General features: G+C 43.2%; 1 protein-coding gene across 5 annotated transcripts in view; it reads right to left on the reverse strand.

Moving 5' to 3' along the window:
• rreb1b (ras responsive element binding protein 1b) overlaps positions 1-19,673 on the reverse strand; it is a 90,563-nt gene that overhangs the window by 68,411 nt on the left and 2,479 nt on the right. The gene's annotated exons all lie outside the window — the stretch shown is intronic.

Raw genomic sequence — 19,673 nt, forward strand, 5'->3', positions numbered from 1 at the left:
GCAGAGGCCTCGGGCTGGCTGGTGGAACAGCGCGTGGCGTGCCTCCTCCCCCTGCTAACGGGCGAGGCGCAGCTGGCTGCACTACAGCTCCCCGCCGACAGCCGGCTGGTCTACGCAGACCTCCGCCGGGCCGTCCTCCAGCATGTGGGGCGCACCCCAGAACAAAATCGACAGCGCTTCCGTGCTCTGCGCCTGGAGGAGATCGGCCGGCTGTTCGCGTTTGGCCAGCAACTCCGGGACGCCTGCCGGCGGTGGCTGAGGGCTGACAACCGCGACGCCAAGGGAATCATCGATGTGGTGGCACTGGAACAGTTCATTGCCCCACTACCCGAAGGGACGGGTGGGTGGAGCACAGAAGGACGGCAGGCCAGAACTGAGTTCAAAAACCTCTTTATTGTCACTTTTCAGTGATTTTTACACTCTCCCAGCCACGCACGCACGCACAGACACACACAGGTCGTCTGGTTGGGGAGAGAGCTCTCTTCCTCTGCTCTCTCTCTCCATATATAGGGCGCGGTCACTGGGGAAGACACACAAACACACGTTAACTGACATCAGGTGTAGCGATTCTGCCACTTACCTTCCCTGACTCCGCCCTCCGGTCACAGACCGACGCTTGACCACGCCCCTGCTGCCACATATACATATATGTGCATATATGTGCGTATATGTGTTATTTACCAGCTGGGAGGTCCGTATGGTGAAATACCGTGACCAAGGTCTTGAAAGTACTGACCGAGGCCCTCTGGGCTGAGGTCAGTATTCAAGGCCGAGGTCACGGTATTTCACCATACGGACCGACCTTAAGCTGATAAATAATATATTTTTCTTTACCAAATTCTAACACAAAACGAGAGCGCCCGAAAGGGAAAACTGAGCTGAGCCGCCATTTTGAATCCTCATTCACGGCTGTAATGCAAATTGCTTCCTCCTCGGTATACAAGTGCACTTCCATGGCAGGAAAAAAACTACATTTTGCCGCCTATGTAGTCCCCTATTTATACAAAACTGCGTCATTCAGGATTCAGCCATGTTTTTGCTCAGCGTTAGCAACAGTTACAGGTTTTTAGCTTTCTCCTGAAATGTTTTATTTTATTTCTTCTTCCTCAGGGTAGTAAAACTCGCTTTCACTGTGAACACTGTCGTTATCGCTATCCGTGCTGTAAAATGAATGCTATTCTCCTGAGAAATGCGGAAATAAATGTTGACAAAAATTGCTACTGTGTTTGTTGTTGTTGTGAACGAGCGAGTCACCAGAAGTCCGTAACTGGGGTCTGTACCATAGGATACGGACCCGCTCGCCAGCCAATCAGAGCGCGGGATTTGATGGAAACCGGACTGCGAAAAAAATAAAGTATTTTAATTATTATAGTATTAGGTCTGTGTTAAACAAACATTCTTTGCTGCAAATTAGCAAGCTTGCAAGTGGCTGCTTGGAACAGGGGTTAAATATAAGCCTTTAAATGTGCTGACCTTTGGAAAGAAATCTGAAATAATTATGACAGGCTAATAATACAAGTCTGAAGTGTTTTAATTGCACCACTGAAATGGAGGATGGCAGACTCTTCGCTGGAAGCTGAGAGCCAAAGCAGAGAAACATCTGGTTCCCATTGCCCATCTCACTCAGAGACTCAGAGGAGGATCTGGCCAAGCTTCTCTTCTCTATTATATTTCTCCTCACAAAAAAAAAAGCCCACATGCATTCTGGGAATGATTCACTGTCCTATACTGTAGGCTTGATACAATGGCACAAACCTGCAGACACCTAAATGTGATAGCATCTTGAGAAGGAGGAGGAGGAACTGTGCTTAACCCTGTAATACAAACGTACTATTTCCACATACATGACACTGCACTGAAAACGCCTCCTCCATGTCCACTGACACAACGAACATCACTGTCTCATCCAGCAATTATGAGTGAACGAGCCTTGTGACAAGCTTGATGCTAACATTAGGTCATCAGCTTCTCTGTGTGGTTTCCTGCACTTTAAAACTGACAGGAGCGCAGTGCTGACCAGTAGGTGACCCGATGAAGAAGCACCGTATGTGTCGTTTTTTTCCTCAAGCGAGCTAGTAGGAGGGCTCAAGAGCTCAGACTGCCACTTCAGGATGAACAGGTTTCTCGGAGTTGCCGCAGGCCTGCTATCCTCCCTTTGTCTCCTCCATTTTTCCTCTCCACTTGCTCTGCGCTCAACAAATCCTAGAAGCAGGCTTCAACAATCTGCAAAAAATGCACAGCTGATGACTAATTATTAGTTAAACAACCATGTGCTTTCGGGCGGAAAACACCTGCGATTTCTCAGGTCGGGGCTAGCGCTTGTGATTTCACACGAACGCCTACACAGTACTCAAGATGTGTCACAACAAAACTTTGAGCGTTCGATTCAGGACTCAGGAACTACAACTGGAAAATCCTGAATGTGATGCCGTGGGTACGGTTATTAAAAAAAAAAAAAAGCCAAACAACTTTACCCTTTTGAGGACGGACCACAATATTGGTGATTAGCAGGGTTGGGTGATGTGACAAAAATAATATATCATGATATCTATGATACGATATATCGATCATGATGTATAGTCGTGCTACATTAAAAGGAATTGCGAAATCTTTTGAGTTTGATGATACAGTTCGGGTTCGGGTGTAACCTCTACAAATATGAACTAATACTGAAAAGGAAGGGAGGGATAAATAAATAAATAAATAAAGCTCCTGTGATACAAAAAGAAGCAGACGACCCCCCCCCCCCCCAAAAAAAAAGATGAATAGGCAAATAATAAAACAATAAATAATAGCAGTGAAAGCCAGAAAAAAGTTAAATAAAAACTTTGAAAGAAACACCCCCCTCCCCAGAAATAATAACCATGCCAATAATTATGCAGTTATAAGAAGAAAAATACCACATTTTTTTTTAAACTCATGCACGAAGCCTGATAAATGTTTCTTTGGTGATGCTTCGCTACTCTCCAAGTTTCATAATAAAATGAATAAAAATAGAGCAAAATAAAAATTCTATGACTACATTTCAATATTATTCCCAAATTTTAATCAAATCAACTGCTTCCACTCAGAATTCATCTCATCTCATCTCATTATCTGTAGCCGCTTTATCCTTCTACAGGGTCGCAGGCAAGCTGGAGCCTATCCCAGCTGACTACGGGCGAAAGGCGGGGTACACCCTGGACAAGTCGCCAGGTCATCACAGGGCTGACACATAGACACAGACAACCATTCACACTCACATTCGCACCTACGGTCAATTTAGAGTCACCAGTTAACCTAACCTGCATGTCTTTGGACTGTGGGGGAAACCGGAGCACCCGGAGGAAACCCACGCGGACACGGGGAGAACATGCAAACTCCGCACAGAAAGGCCCTCGCTGGCCACGGGGCTCGAACCCAGGACCTTCTTGCTGTGAGGCGACAGCGCTAACCACTACACCACCGTGCCGCCCCACTCAGAATTATTGTTGTAAAAATATTAAATAATAAAAACTTCCAATAATACCTGCTAAAATATCAAAATATCAGACGGCCCAGTCCTAATTCTGAGCAGAAAATATTTTTATCCCGTCCTTTTTGAGTAAAATGTCTTGGATCAAAATCCATCCATTAGTCTCAGCACCGTTTATCTTTTCTTTATTAGTGTAGCCAATCTTTTCAGAGATTTTTCATTAGCGTCTTACACAATCAAAATCCTACAATTTAATACGCCAACACTAGTGAACTGTGTGATAAACGAGTCTTCAGCATCCTCCGTCTGTTCTCGAGACCTAAAAACCATCATAGATCCACACACGGAGAGCCGCTGCCAGCTGACAAAACCGTTTAGTCAGCAGCTGAGCTCGGGCGAGAGGGAGGAGAGAGAGAGAAAGAGAGAGAGAGCAAGCGAGCTCACGAGGGAGGCCCTGCGAACCTCACAGGAAAACAACTGTTTTTAGAAACTTCCTGAAAATTGTCCTGAAGAGCAATTTTATTCATCCTGGAACAACCGTAATCATCCCAAATGGATCCTCCCATCCTTCTTGTTATAACAAGCTGCAAACACAATACCAGTGCAGAAGAACTTTCCAGTCTAGCTAGCAAGGACGCTGATGTTAACGTGAACATACTGCGTAAATATTTATCAAACTGGAGATAAACAAATTCATTCGCAAAAATCGCTGATTTATCTCAATTGCACAAACGATTTCCATGAAAATTTCCTTCATAACGACTTTAAAGGAACCGATCCGAAACATTCAGACTCATATTTCATAAATTAAGACAATTAACTTTAGACACAGACTTGATGTAAAAGTAATGGCACCCCACCAAAAGCAGATACATTCATATGTGTCAATGTTAGAAGAAGAAGAAGAAGCCTTTATTTGTCACATGCACACTTCAAGCACAGTGAAATTCATCCTCTGCATTTAACCCATCTGAAGCAGTGAACACACGCACACACTCAGAGCAGTGGGCAGCAGCACCAGAGCGCCCGGGGAGCAGTCAGAGGTCAGGTACCTTGCTCAAGGGCACCTCAGCCCAAGGCCACCCCATGTCAACCTAACCGCATGTCTTTGGATTGTGAGGAAAACCGGAGCACCCGGAGGAAACCCACGCAGACAACATGCAAACCACTACACCACCGTGCCACCGTTAGCTGATGTGCTGCAATGGCTGAGCTGCGTTACTGGGTTTAGTAACGATGATTTAGCGCTCGCTGCCTTTTAGGAGGCGCTCTTTTACTGTTCAGTCGCCATTCGGTCACATGTATGTGAGTACGAAGAAAATTAGAGTTACCGAGACCTTAGTAAATGGTTTCTGGAGGGAATTTTTAAGGTGGTTTGACCTACAAAAACATTTTACACAAGTTTGGAAAATTATTCATGAACGAGGCCCGTCATGTGAAATGGAGACAGTGCAAGGCAAGTCAAGTTTATGGTTGCCAGATTGGATGACGTGGAGAATTGTGGCTAATCTGGCAACGTGAAAAATAACTGCGCTGGAAAGAACACCTTTTTAACCCCTTTTGGTTCAAATGGAGCATGAAGTGTCATACTTCGATATTTAGTTACAGCCAAAAGTTGAAGATGCTTGCATAGGCAATATATACATCAGTAATTTATCAACAATCACAAAGTTTATGGTGTACGACAGACTACATCCTAGTGTTGTCGTCAAGACCACCTAAACCGAGACCAAGTCATGACCAAGACCAGAGTGTATCAAGACCGAGACAAGACCAAGACTTTGAGGGCTTGAGATCAAGTCAAGACCGAGACCAAAGCAAGGCGGGGCGAGACCGAGTCAAGACCAGAACCAGACCAGTGTGCATGTGTGAAGGGGGTGGGGGAGGGGTGGCAGCCGTTAACAGGAAGAAACATTTAAAATTAGCAATGAGTCACGTTATTGGTTGCATTCGAAGCAGGAAATTTTACATCCAATCACAGTAACGATGTTAACAAATAAGTCAGACAGTACACAGGCTTTTTAGTGAAATGCCCACGGTTGCGGTCTTGAAATAAAATCCTGAGTCTGCTACGTCCAAGACTGAGTAAAAATGCGGTTGATTCCAAGACAAGCCCGAGACCTTCAAAAAGTGGTCTTGAGACCGATCTCAAGTCCTACAACACTACTATATCCGTGTATGATTACATTTAAGGTTTGGAAATATCCCCAAAACAAATCTCATCATCTCTAGCCGCTTTATCCTGTTCTACAGGGTCACAGGCAAGCTGGAGCCTATCCCAGCTGACTACGGGCGAAAGGCGGGGTACACCCTGGACAAGTCGCCAGGTCATCACAGGGCTGACACTTTTGGCCCTTTTCCACTACCCTTTTTCAGCTCACTTCAGCTCGCTTCAGCTCACTTCAGCCCGACACGGCTCGCGTTTTGACTACCAAAAAACAGCACGACTCGGCTCGCTTCAGCCCTGCTTAGCCCCTAAAACTCGCACGGTTTTGGAGTGGGGCTGAAGCGAGCCAAAGCGAGCCGAGTGAGGCTGGGGGCGTGAGCAGACACTCCCCTGTGCACTGATTGGTGGGGAGGAGTGTACTCACATGCCCACACACGCCCCGCGAGCACGCTGGGATCTGTAAACCGCAAACCCGGAAGGAGAAGAATTACAAATTACGAGAATTTCTGAAGCCTTATGCGCCTCACCTCATCTATACGCTCTTGCCAGTATCTGTTCGCGTTGTCGGTGACAACAAGCCACAGCACCAAGACCAGCAACACTAACGACTCCATGTACTCCATGTTTATTGTTTACTATTCGGGTCGTGAGACTACCGCTTAAAAGATCACTGATGTCACTGTTTGCGCTGCTTAACGACATCACCTGACGTCCACCCACTTTCGCTAACTCCACCCAATGTGTCCACCCACTTCCAGCCAGCACGGTTCAGCGCGGTTGTAGTCGAAATGCAACTCCAACAGCCCTGCTCAGCTCGACTCAGCCCAACTCAGCACGGCACGGCTCAGCCCAACTCAGCCGCGTTTGTAGTGGAAAAGCGGCAATAGACACAGACAGCCATTCACACTCACATTCACACCTACGCTCAATTTAGAGTCACCAGTTAACCTAACCTGCATGTCTTTGGACTGTGGGGGAAACCGGAGCACCCGGAGGAAACCCACGCGGACACGGGGAGAACATGCAAACTCCACACAGAAAGGCCCTCGCCGGCCACGGGGCTCGAACCCAGAACCTTCTTGCTGTGATGCGACAGCGCTAACCACTACACCACCGTGCCGCCCCCCAAAACAAATCTGTTATAGAAAATTAATCAACAATCAGAATTGAGACTGGAACAGCAAGAAAAAAAAAAAAAACACCCAAGATGAACTACTACTTATTCGCCGTTTGAAATCTTAGGTTCGAAGAATCAGGGTTGTTGATTTGTAAACACAAAGTGTGTAGTGTTTTATTTTGCGAAAATCTTATCGAGAAATCTTTTCATAGGATGATGAGGTGGTAATTTTGATCTTTGCTGTAGGATTTCTCCTCCCTCGGTCTTGGCTGGAGATGAGCTCTTCCTTGAGCCAATACAGCAAACGCAAAACATTCAGTGTCTGACGCAGAAACTTATGCTGCTCATTCTTGGTGCCTTCCAAGTGGTAATTTGCAAGTTGTAATAAGAACAACATTTCCCAGCTTGGTGTGTTTAAATGCATGAGGAGGGGGGATAAATAAATAAAAAACATGGACACCTCTATGAATGAAAAGCTCATAAAAAGCTATTTTAATGGCACTTTTACAGTTACAGGCCTGAGAAGATACTGGATCTGTTCTACTATAGAGAACTACAGGTAGTGTTAGCAACAAGCTAGCCATGTTACGTTAGCGATAACTTCTCAATGTAGGAGTTAATATGATCAATGTTATAGATTTCACCAAGGACTGATATCTAATCTAAAGCCAATCCTGCTATAAACTCATTCAACAGCAGACAAACGAGACTTGATACTGTTCACAGTGTGAGCGGCCATGTTGATTTGTTATCACTCTGTACAGCGCCTTGCAAAAGTATTCATACCCCTTGAACTTTTTCACATTTTTCCACCTTACAACCACGAACTTGAAAGTTTTTTTTATTGAGATTTTATGTGATAGACCAACACAGAGTAGCACATAATTGTGAAGTGAAACGAAAATGATAAATGGTCTTCAAAATTTTAAACAAATAAAAATCTGAAAAATGTGGTGTGCATTAGTATTCAGCCCCCTGTACTCTGAAACCTCTAAATACAATCCAGTGCAATCAATTGCCTTCAGAAGTCATCTAATTAGTTAATTGAGTCCTACTGTGTGTAATTTACTCTCAGCATAAAGACACTTGTTCTGTAAAGGCCTCAGTGGTTTGTTAGAGAACACTGAAGAACAAACAGCATCATGAAGACCAAAGAACTCACCAGACAGGTCAGGGATAAAGTTCTGGAGAAGTTTAAAGCAGGGTTAGGTTATAAAAAAATATCCCAAGCTCTGAACATCTCAAGAAGCACTGTTCAATCCATCATTCAAAAATGGAAAAAGTATGGCACACAACTGCAAACCTACCAAGACATGGCCGTCCACCTAAACTGACAGAGCGAGCAAGGAGAGCACTGGTCGGAGAAGCAGCCAAGAGGCCCATGATCACTCTGGAGGAGCTGCAGAAATCCAGAGCTCAGGTGGGAGAATCTGTGCACGGGACAACTATAAGTCGTACACTCCACAAATCTGGCCTTTTTGGAAGAGTGGCAAGAAGAAAGCCATTGTTGAAAGACAGGCATAAGAAGCCATGTAGGGGACACAGCAAACATGTGGAAGAAGGTGCTTTGGTCAGATGAGACCAAAGTTTAACTTTTTGGCCTAAATGCAAAGCGCTATGTGTGGTGGAAAACTAACACTGCTCATCACCCTGCACACACCATCCCCACTGTGAAACATGGTGGTGGCAGCATCATGCTATGGGGATGCTTTTCTTCAGCAGGGACAGGGAAGCTGGTCAGAGTTGATGGGAAGATGGATGGAGCTAAATACAGGGCAATCCTGGAAGAAAACCTGTTGGAGGCTGCAAAAGACTTGAGACTGGGAAGGAGATTCACCTTCCAGCAAGACAATGACCCTAAACATACAGCCAGAGCTACAATGGAATGGTTTAGATCAGTGGTTCTCAAACTTTTTTCACCAAGTACCACCTCAGAAAATACTTGGCTCTCCAAGTACCACCATAATGACCAACATTAAAATACAGTAGCGTAGTAGGCCTAAGTATTCATTAAAAACAAGGCGGAGGTTTTATTTAACAAGTATATGTAATATTGTTGGCCACTGTAACATTACACACAGTACTTTGAACAGTAACACTGTGTTTAAATATAGGAAAATAAAACACTGTACTTAAATAATGAATCAAATAAATTGGCCAAATCTGCAACATCTGTAGTCTCATCAAGCTGTATGGTAAAATATCTATTGTTCTTAATGCGCTCAATCAGTGTCTTTTTAACATCGTCAGCCATGTCGTTTATTCTCCTTGACACGGTGTCATTTGAAAGCGGCACCAAGTTTAACTCTCTGGCAGCTTTCTCTCCACACATGATACGTGTCATCTCTTTGGCTAATGGGAAACACAGCAGTTCCCCGATTGTGTGCGGCTTACCGGCTCTGGCGATCAGGAGGCTGGCACGATATGAAGCTTCCTGTGCTTTGGCTACAGGTGTACCATAGGACAGAATGGTGGACTTGGGCTGCTTCAGTTCATCACGTTTTCATAAAAAAAAATCCATTGGTTTGTCCTTTAGTGCTGTGTGTTTTGGTTGTAAGATGCCGTTTGAGATGCGATGGTTTCATGGACTCATTGCTCAGAACGTCGCCGCATACAACGCACTGCGGCCTGGGCAGCTCCTCTGTCCCGCTCCAAATGAATCCCAGTTTTATGTATTTTTCGTCATACTTCCTCCTTACTGGTTTCTGCCGTTTGCTAGCAGTTCTGGGGCTGGTTTTGCCACTGTCGTTAGCATCCGCGCTCGGCTCACACACGTCCTCTTCAGTTCTCCCTCTCTCCTGATCCACGCTCCCATTCGCGGATTTAAGCCACGACAGTAATTTTGTCCTACTCGTCATAATTAGCAAAGCCACCTCTACCTTTTCCCATCACAGCCTAGTCTACCAATGGCGGATAACCGTCTGTCAGCGGAACCGGCGGGAATGCGTACGTATGCTACGTATGGCTACCCAGAAGCACTTGCAAACTTTTTAAAATTATTAACTTAATTTGTATCTCCTTTCATTTTCTTGTCATCAGTTGATAAGATATTTTCATCCATTCGGATATTATGGATAGTATTTCATGTTTTATTTTATTTTTTACATTTTATTTATATTTAATTAAGTGATTCTTTGGCGTACCACTAGAACGGAGCCCGCGTACCACTAGTGGTACGCGTACCACAGTTTGAGAATCACTGGTTTAGATCAAAGAATATTCATGTGTTAGAATGGCCCAGTCAAAGTCCAGACCGAAATCCCATTGAGCATCTGTAGCAAGACTTGAAAATTGCTGTTCACAGACGCTCTCCATCCAATCTGGCTGAGCTTGAGCTATTTTGCAAAGAAGAATGGGCAAAAATTTCAGTGTCTAGATGTGCAAAGCTGGTAGAGACATACCGCAAAAGACTTGCAGCTGTAACTGCAGCAAAAGGTGGCTCTACAAAGTATTGACGCAGGGGGGCTGAATACTAATGCACATCACATTTTTCAGATTTTTATTTGTTGAAAATTTTGAAGACCATTTATCATTTTCGCTTCACTTCACAATTATGTGCTACTCTGTGTTGGTCTATCACATAAAATCTCAATAAAAAAACTTTTAAGTTCGTGGTTGCAAGGTGGAAAAATGTGAAAAAGTTCAAGGGGTATGAATACTTTTGCAAGGCGCTGTAAAGGTCAAAGAAACCGGTGGTTGAGAAGATTATCCCCAAATTGACGAGTTCAAATTGCAAGTTTTTGGTGGTTCTTACTGGTTGTGGATGGGGAATTACAAGTTGCAGCATTAGCCACTACCGATGCTCACAGACTGAGCATGCCTTCAGAAATAGCTTACTGCGTTTTCTACTTCCTTCATTTACACACAGCTTCATTTCCTGTTATCCTTCTCCCATCTTACTGCGTCTGACTCAACCGATTCTGCTTTACTGCGTTTTCTTTCCCAACAGCGTTACCTCACAGTTCACCAAGTCAAGTAAGCCTTTGTATGGCTTGCATTTTTGGATTCGGTGAAACATACGGGACCACCATATTATCGTACGTATGCGATGAGAATTAGGAGATCAGTATTAGTATCTACACACAGGTGGAGTAAAATCAGTCTACACCCAGCACCTAACCAGCTCTCCAACGCTCTACGAGGCCAAGGGAACATAATCTTATCTAAAATAGATGGGTTAAAAATAGCACAGGAGTGAAACAGGATGCCCACCTCTCACTCGTTCAAAGGATCACCCATCACTAGCAGCGAAGGCATGGACATAACCAACCGATCGCCACCTCTCCATCCGCTCCTGCGTCTGAACTTCCTCGAGCAGGAACAAATTTGTGGTTCTAGCAGTTACTGGCTTACACTTACTCCAATGATCAGGCTTACGTTCAGAGTAATCCGGACACTTAGTTATTTTATTATCACGATAGTTGCTTGGTGAGGCTGATACACTGATGGAATATCAAGTATTGTCTGGAAATGTTGAATAAAACATAATTGACAAATAACTTTTTTTTTTTTAAATGCAACACTTGGTTTTTTTTTTGCTTTTTGTTTTATTGAAACCTATCATGAAACGAATTTTCGAAATCATAGTACCACTATATGATATTTTTGTCAAATCATCCATCTCTGTAAAACGTCCCATAAAGAAAATGAGCTCTTTTTTTTATTAACAGCCCTAAATATTTTATTGCAAGCTGGACTTGGAGTGTTTCTGGATTTTTTGGATGAATCACAGCCTTCAAGCACATCCAAGAAGCACAAGTTGTTCTGGTCTTTAAAAAAAAAAAAAGAGGCCAATTTTTTTAACTAGATCACATCAAGGAGGGTTTAGAAGGTTTTTTTTTTTAATAAAGTGCTGCTATTTTGTTCACAAGATTAAAAAATAGAAGTCGTCTCTTACCAAACAGGACAGCTGATGAGGATACACTGTTCATGGTATCATGACATCATTTTTTCACTCTCAGGATCCCTCGCTTGAGACTCCTGCTCTGCTCACTTGTTCACTACTCCCTACTCACTACATAGGGAATTACTATATAGAGGACTACATAGTGAGCTCATTGGTTAAATGAAGAAAAAATTTAAAAAACCCGCTTTCGGACACTAGTCCGTCGCACGTCATTACTGTCGCACAATTAAAACGTGCCAGAACAGTCTGGTGGGTTTTCAAAATAATAAATATGCAAAGCCATATTATACTGAGCGCATTTCCAACATTAATCGATACAAAGTTCCTGCATCTTTCAGTTCTTTTTAAATCAAGGCTGAATACTTTCTTCTTTGCCGCTGCCTTTTATTAAATCACATTTGAGACTTTTAATTTGATTTCTTTCAGCGCGACCGCAATGCATGATGGGATATATTGCCTTGGTTAGTGACCATTATTGTACACTGCTTTTCGTGATGCACTGTGGGATACTTTGAGTGCACTATATAGGCTAGGGTGTAAATAATCTTTTCGGGCAGCGCTACAAAATGGCGTCCTCACTATATAGTGCCCTATATAGTGAGTAGGGAGCGATTTCGGACACGGCAGGACTTTTTACATTTCCAGGCTTTCGTCTGAACGGGGGAACAGGGGCGCTGCGCCCTCTTACTCTCGGCGTGCGCCCCCTTACCGACTCCATGAAAACATCCCAGCAACACTACGTGACAATGTGTCTGATCATCAAATGCGTTATAATTGCTCCAAAAATATTCCAATCATAGTAGATACACCGCCAGACGGTGCAAAAACAATCCGAATTGGCGTTTTCCAGACTGAGGCGCCATGTTGTTTAGTTGTTTACTTGTCGCGGCTGCTCTCGCGAGATTTGACATGGGTTACATACAAGGTCAGCTGACTTGTAGAGCGAGATTTCTCGAGACTGAATGACCTTTCACCCACCGGCATGGGAGCTTTTGACAGAAGTAGTTCGCGAGTTGTTTTTGTTGACACTTGGGCATTTAAAGATGTCATCCCGCGGCATGAAGCGGAAGAAAGCCAAAGACTGTCCGGGGCAGAAGAAGATTACTTCTTTCTTTTTCAATGTTGACAGACAATTTGTTACAATTTCCCTCTCAGATAGCCTCAGAATGTCCCATTGGAGCATTTTTCAAAGGCTTTGCACGGCAGGGGGGGACAACCGGCACCATCTCCCCCCCCGCTTCGCTCCCTCGCCATGCTGAGCGCCCTCATACTAAATTTTTCTAGAAAAAACCCTGCATTTCTGTAGAAAAGATTTGACATTTTTTAATGACTGTTTTGCAAGACTATGGTTCAATACATTGTAAGAATTACGAGAGTATTTTGTTATTTCTACTGTATATATATATATATATCATCGATAACGTGACTGGAACGGACTGTTCACGTGAATACTTTTGAACTTTTCCTTTCAGTTTCACACACTGCTAATTCCCAGCCCACAGCTTGTTCTCTCCCGTTGCAGTACGTTCTTTTCAGACTGTTCCTCGTGCTATGCCGCACTCGCAGGAAACGCTAACTTTCATTTTGTATCAGTGTAAAATGAGATTTACCACAGTGGCGCACCAAACTGTTTTCCGTACACAAACTGAACGGAATATTTAAAAAGAAATTCCGGATACAGGTCAGAATGATATGGATAACCGGAATGTTTGAGTAAATAGTTCTGATTTGGTTTAATCCTGGAGCAATTTTGTGGCCCAATGGTTACAGAAACAGTTTTAGGACCAAAAGGTTGTTGGTTTGATTCCCACGAATGGCTGACTGCAAGCTGACCCGACAGTATATACATCTTCACCAGTCTTCTTCATGGTGCTGGAAGTGTAATTATATGGGCTTTGGATTTTTTTTTTCCACACTGCACATAAACTTTATGATTTTATATCCACTTTTGATTTTATGATCGATCTTACAAATTCATTATCAAGATTCTATTTGGTTATTCTTGCCTCATTATTTCTCTCCTTCTAGTCTTCATATTCATGTCTATCATGTATTGAATTACATTTGTCTCGACTGTCAAGCGCTTTGGGTCAACTCCTGTTGTTTTTAAACGCGCCGGAGAAATAAAGTGACTTGACTCGACTTGATGATGACCACAGACGGCAGGACGGAGGCGGGAACTGTTCTGGACGACGGCACAGGATTGACGCCTCAAAACACACCGAGAACTTTTAATCCGAGACGCTGAGGCAGGCCACGTCGCATAGAATGCATGCTTCAAACCAGGCTTGTAGTACTCAAGTCCGACTCGTGCCCTAATTTTAAGGACTCGTGACTCGACTTGGACTTGAGCACTGATGACTCGGACTCGTGCATTAACTGCATTCGGACTCGTAAATGGGAGATGAGGACTCTGATTTTTTTCTTTATTTTTTGTAACATGCCATAATAATTTGGCATAAGATATATATAGAGTGGGGCAAAAAAGTATTTAGTCAGCCACCAATTGTGCAAGTTCTCCCACTTAAAAAGATGAGAGAGGCCTGTAATTTTCATCATAGGTACATTTCAACTATGAGAGACAGAATGGGAGGAAAGAATCCAGGAAATCACATTGTCTGATTTTTAATGAATTAATTGCCAAATTCCTCGGTAAAATAAGTATTTGGTCACCTACAAACAAGCAAGATTTCTGGCTTTCACAGACCTGTAACTTCTTCTTTAAGAGGCTCCTCTGTCCTCCACTCGTTACCTGTATTAATGGCACCTGTTTGAACTCGTTATCAGTATAAAAGACACCTGTCCACAACCTCAAACAGTCACGCTCCAAACTCCACTATGGCCAAGACCAAAGAGCTGTCAAAGGACACCAGAAACAAAATTGTAGACCTGCGCCAGGCTGGGAAGACTGAATCTGCAATAGGTAAGCAGCTTGGTGTGAAGAAATCAACTGTGGGAGCAATTATTAGAAAATGGAAGACATACAAGACCACTGACAATCTCCCTTGATCTGGGGCTCCACGCAAGATCTCACCCCGTGGGGTCAAAATGATCATAAGAACAGTAAGCAAAAATCCCAGAACCACACAGGGGGACCTAGTGAATGACCTGCAGAGAGCTGGGACCAAAGTAACAAGGGCTACCATCAGTAACACACTATGCCGCCAGGGACTCAAATCCTGCAGTGCCAGACGTGTCCCCCTGCTTAAGCCAGTACAGTACATGTCCAGGCCCGTCTGAAGTTTGCTAGAGAGCATTTGGATGATCCAGAAGAGGATTGGGAGAATGTCATATGGTCAGATGAAACTAAAATAGAACTTTTTGGTAAAAACTCAACTTGTCGTGTTTGGAGGAGAAAGAATGCTGAGTTGCATCCAAAGAACACCATACCTACTGTGAAGCATGGGGGTGGAAACATCATGCTTTGGGGCTGTTTTTCTGCAAAGGGACCAGGACGACTGATCCGTGTAAAGGAAAGAATGAATGGGGCCATGTATCGTGAGATTTTGAGTGAAAACCTCCTTCCATCAGCAAGGGCATTGAAGATGAAACGTGGCTGGGTCTTTCAGCATGACAATGATCCCAAACACACCGCCCGGGCAACGAAGGAGTGGCTTCGTAAGAAGCATTTCAAGGTCCTGGAGTGGCCTAGCCAGTCTCCAGATCTCAACCCCATAGAAAATCTTTGGAGGGAGTTGAAAGTCCGTGTTGCCCAGCGACAGCCCCAAAACATCACTGCTCTAGAGGAGATCTGCATGGAGGAATGGGCCAAAATACCAGCAACAGTGTGTGAAAACCTTGTGAAGACTTACAGAAAACGTTTGGCCTCTGTCATTGCCAACAAAGGGTATATAACAAAGTATTGAGATGAACTTTTGTTATTGACCAAATACTTATTTTCCACCATAATTTGCAAATAAATTCTTTAAAAATCAGACAATGTGATTTTCTGGATTTTTTTTCCTCATTTTGTCTCTCATAGTTGAAGTGTACCTATGATGAAAATTACAGGCCTCTCTCATCTTTTTAAGTGGGAGAACTTGCACAATTGGTGACTGACTAAATACTTTTTTGCCCCACTGTATATCTGCATTCATTTTGTACAAATTTTGTGCAAAAGTGTCACACCTGCGTGCCTCGGCGCGTGCATCATTTAGACTCTCACACGCCAAGCGGACTCTTGCGCACACGCCGTAAATGACTGGTACCTGCACAGGATTAAGGCGCAATCAGCGCGCCTGTATAAAAACTGTGAAAACACGCTTACTTTGCGAAGTATTGAGTTGCATTGCTGACACATTACCGAGCCTTGTTTCGTTCCCTGATTTCCTGTTTCTCGTCTTTGATTCTGCCGAGTCTACGATAGCCTGTTTGTGCCTCGCTCGACCTATCGCCTGTTTCACCGTTTTATGATTTTGCCTGTGGATTGTTTACCGTCTTCACTTGTATTAATAAACACACCTTCTGCACTTCCATCCGTCTCACAACCATCTCTGACAGAATACGTCACACTCCCTGATAAAGAGAAGCACATTCACCTGTTCATACGCCATGTTCAGGAACAAACTAACGTTAATGGTGCAAAAACAGCCACCGTCACATGGTGCGGTTGGAGTCTTGTTCTTGGACTCGACTAGAACACTGCTTCAAACTGCCAAGAGTCCTCGTTTACACTTTGAGACTTATCAATGACGCCACAGGAAACGTTCTGAACAAAAGGAGCAACAACTGGGTGGTTCCTCGATTGGACGTGGAGCTGTATTGGGGAAAATAAATCTCGATCACGGCACCTTTTCGACAGGTTATAGTATCATATCATATCATATCATGATACTGAAACAGTCCTGTAACGGACATCATAGGACCCAGTGCATCTCCAAACATCATTATTACATCATCATCATCATCATCAATGCATGCATCACCAGCATTCCCACTATAACCATTTCACATTCAGAGATCACATTAAGTCTGGATGGATTCAGCATTTATCTAATCTCTGTTACAGGAAAATAATTAATCAATCAATCAATCAATGACGAGGTGGTGTGATGTAACCTGACATCATTCTTTTATCCACATACAGTATAACCTCCTGGAATGAGATGTCTATGAGACAAGTTAGTTCCTGTTATCACATTACAGCCGCGATAAACTCTTCTTCCATCACCAGCCTGTTTTGTTTTGTTTTTTCTCTCCAACTCCAACTAAACTCACTAAAACAAGAGCTTCCTGTGCACTTCATCTGAGGCTGTCGTCTCAACGGAGCCGTAAATGAGATTCTCGAGACTCCTCCATGCACTGGTTTCGCCTGTCAGACTAGTAATTATGCAAAATACGGTGCTTTATCCGTATCACCTCCTCCATCAGGGGTTAGAAATCCTGTAAGACCAGCAGGATGAATAAAACTACATCCTAGACACTGTATACACCATTTTAAGAGTTGAGCAGCCATGTGTGAAAGCAGGAAATCCAACAATGCTGTGCAACAAGTCAGTGTCTGTACAGTGTACTCATACTGCAGCTTGTCGTATGAAGGGAATAATAAAAACAGAGCTTTATTTCTGATGCAAAGCGACCTTCGAATTGTTTGATCAAATTGTTCAGTTTATTAAAGCTGCAAACCATACGTTTTTCAATTCAGGGTTCATGCTATCTAGATGCTTTCGTAACGCGGACCCTAAGCCGAAATTTAAAACTAATAGTACAACTTGATCAAATTTAAGCAAACCCAGTGGTTTCAAATTCCATTTTCGAACCTACTAAACTAATAGACGTATTTATGAGCTAAATCAAGACGATTAATCAACTTTAAATCCTGTATTAAAGAAAAAAAAAGTCCAACATGAATCCACTTGGATGCCAATATTTATCAGAGATATCTGATCTATCACTGTGCAAACTGTGATTTATATTATGATTAACTCTGCTTCAAGGTTTCTTCCGTTACCCACAATGCTACCTCGTTCTACCTCCTCATAGTGGTGCAGTGTGACTTTGCCCTCACTTCATCCATTACCTACAACCCCGATTCCAAAAAAGTTGGGACAAAGTACAAATTGTAAATAAAAACGGAATGCAATAATTTACAAATCTCAAAAACTGATATTGTATTCACAATAGAACACAGACAACATATCAAATGTCGAAAGTGAGACATTTTGAAATTTCATACCAAATATTGGCTCATTTGAAATTTCATGACAGCAACACATCTCAAAAAAGTTGGGACAGGGGCAATAAGAGGCTGGAAAAGTTAAAGGTACAAAAAGGGAACAGCTGGAGGACCAAATTGCAACTCATTAGGTCAATCGGCAATAGGTCATTAACATGACTGGGTATAAAAAGAGCATCTTGGAGTGGCAGCGGCTCTCAGAAGTAAAGATGGGAAGAGGATCACCAATCCCCCTAATTCTGCGCCGACAAATAGTGGAGCAATATCAGAAAGGAGTTCGACAGTGTAAAATTGCAAAGAGTTTGAACATATCATCATCTACAGTGCATAATATCATCAAAAGATTAAGAGAATCTGGAAGAATCTCTGTGCGTAAGGGTCAAGGCCGGAAAACCATACTGGGTGCCCGTGATCTTCGGGCCCTTAGACGGCACTGCATCACATACAGGCATGCTTCTGTATTGGAAATCACAAAATGGGCTCAGGAATATTTCCAGAGAACATTATCTGTGAACACAATTCACCGTGCCATCCGCCGTTGCCAGCTAAAACTCTATAGTTCAAAGAAGAAGCCGTATCTAAACATGATCCAGAAGCGCAGACGTCTTCTCTGGGCCAAGGCTCGTTTAAAATGGACTGTGGCAAAGTGGAAAACTGTTCTGTGGTCAGACGAATCAAAATGTGAAGTTCTTTATGGAAATCAGGGACGCCGTGTCATTCGGACTAAAAAGGAGAAGGACGACCCGAGTTGTTATCAGCACTCAGTTCAGAAGCCTGCATCTCTGATGGTATGGGGTTGCATTAGTGCGTGTGGCATGGGCAGCTTACACATCTGGAAAGACACCATCAGTGCTGAAAGGTATATCCAGGTTCTAGAGCAACATATGCTCCCATCCAGACGACGTCTCTTTCAGGGAAGACCTTGCATTTTCCAACATGACAATGCCAAACCACATACTGCATCAATTACAGCATCATGGCTGCGTAGAAGAAGGGTCCGGGTACTGAACTGGCCAGCCTGCAGTCCAGATCTTTCACCCATAGAAAACATTTGGCGCATCATAAAACGGAAGATACGACAAAAAAAGACCTAAGACAGTTGAGCAACTAGAATCCTACATTAGACAAGAATGGGTTAACATTCCTATCCCTAAACTTGAGCAACTTGTCTCCTCAGTCCCCAGACGTTTACAGACTGTTGTAAAGAGAAAAGGGGATGTCTCACAGTGGGAAACATGGCCTTGTCCCAACTTTTTTGAGATGTGTTGCTGTCATGAAATTTAAAATCACCTAATTTTTCTCTTTAAATGATACATTTTCTCAGTTTAAACATTTGATATGTCATCTATGTTCTATTCTGAATAAAATATGGAATTTTGAAACTTCCACATCATTGCATTCCGTTTTTATTTACAATTTGTACTTTGTCCCAACTTTTTTGGAATCGGGGTTGTACACAAACAAAGAAATGCGGCGGAGCTTTAGCCATATGAGTCTGTCCCGCTCTCTCACCTCCTTATCCGTACACCAAAGCATCATCATATCATCACATCACACGTCTTCTCAAGCAGCACCAAGTCTCTCGATTGTAACTACACTACAATACCACCCTGTGACATCACTTCCAAAAAACAATACAAAACTCAACCAAGGAAATTAAGGGTTGAATGATAATCGGAGTCGATAGTTCACCTTTCTTTTTTTTATTATTAATTATCAGAATTGGCACTTGAACTTTTTTTTTTGGTATGGATGCGCACATTTGATGCAACCATGCTAAAAAAAAAACACCCACACTTCTCAAGTATGGGTTAATGTCCCGCCCATGGGTGGCGTGAATGGATTTCTACAAAA

Source organism: Neoarius graeffei, chromosome 23 (genome assembly GCF_027579695.1).
Source record: "Neoarius graeffei isolate fNeoGra1 chromosome 23, fNeoGra1.pri, whole genome shotgun sequence".
NCBI lineage: Eukaryota > Metazoa > Chordata > Actinopteri > Siluriformes > Ariidae > Neoarius > Neoarius graeffei.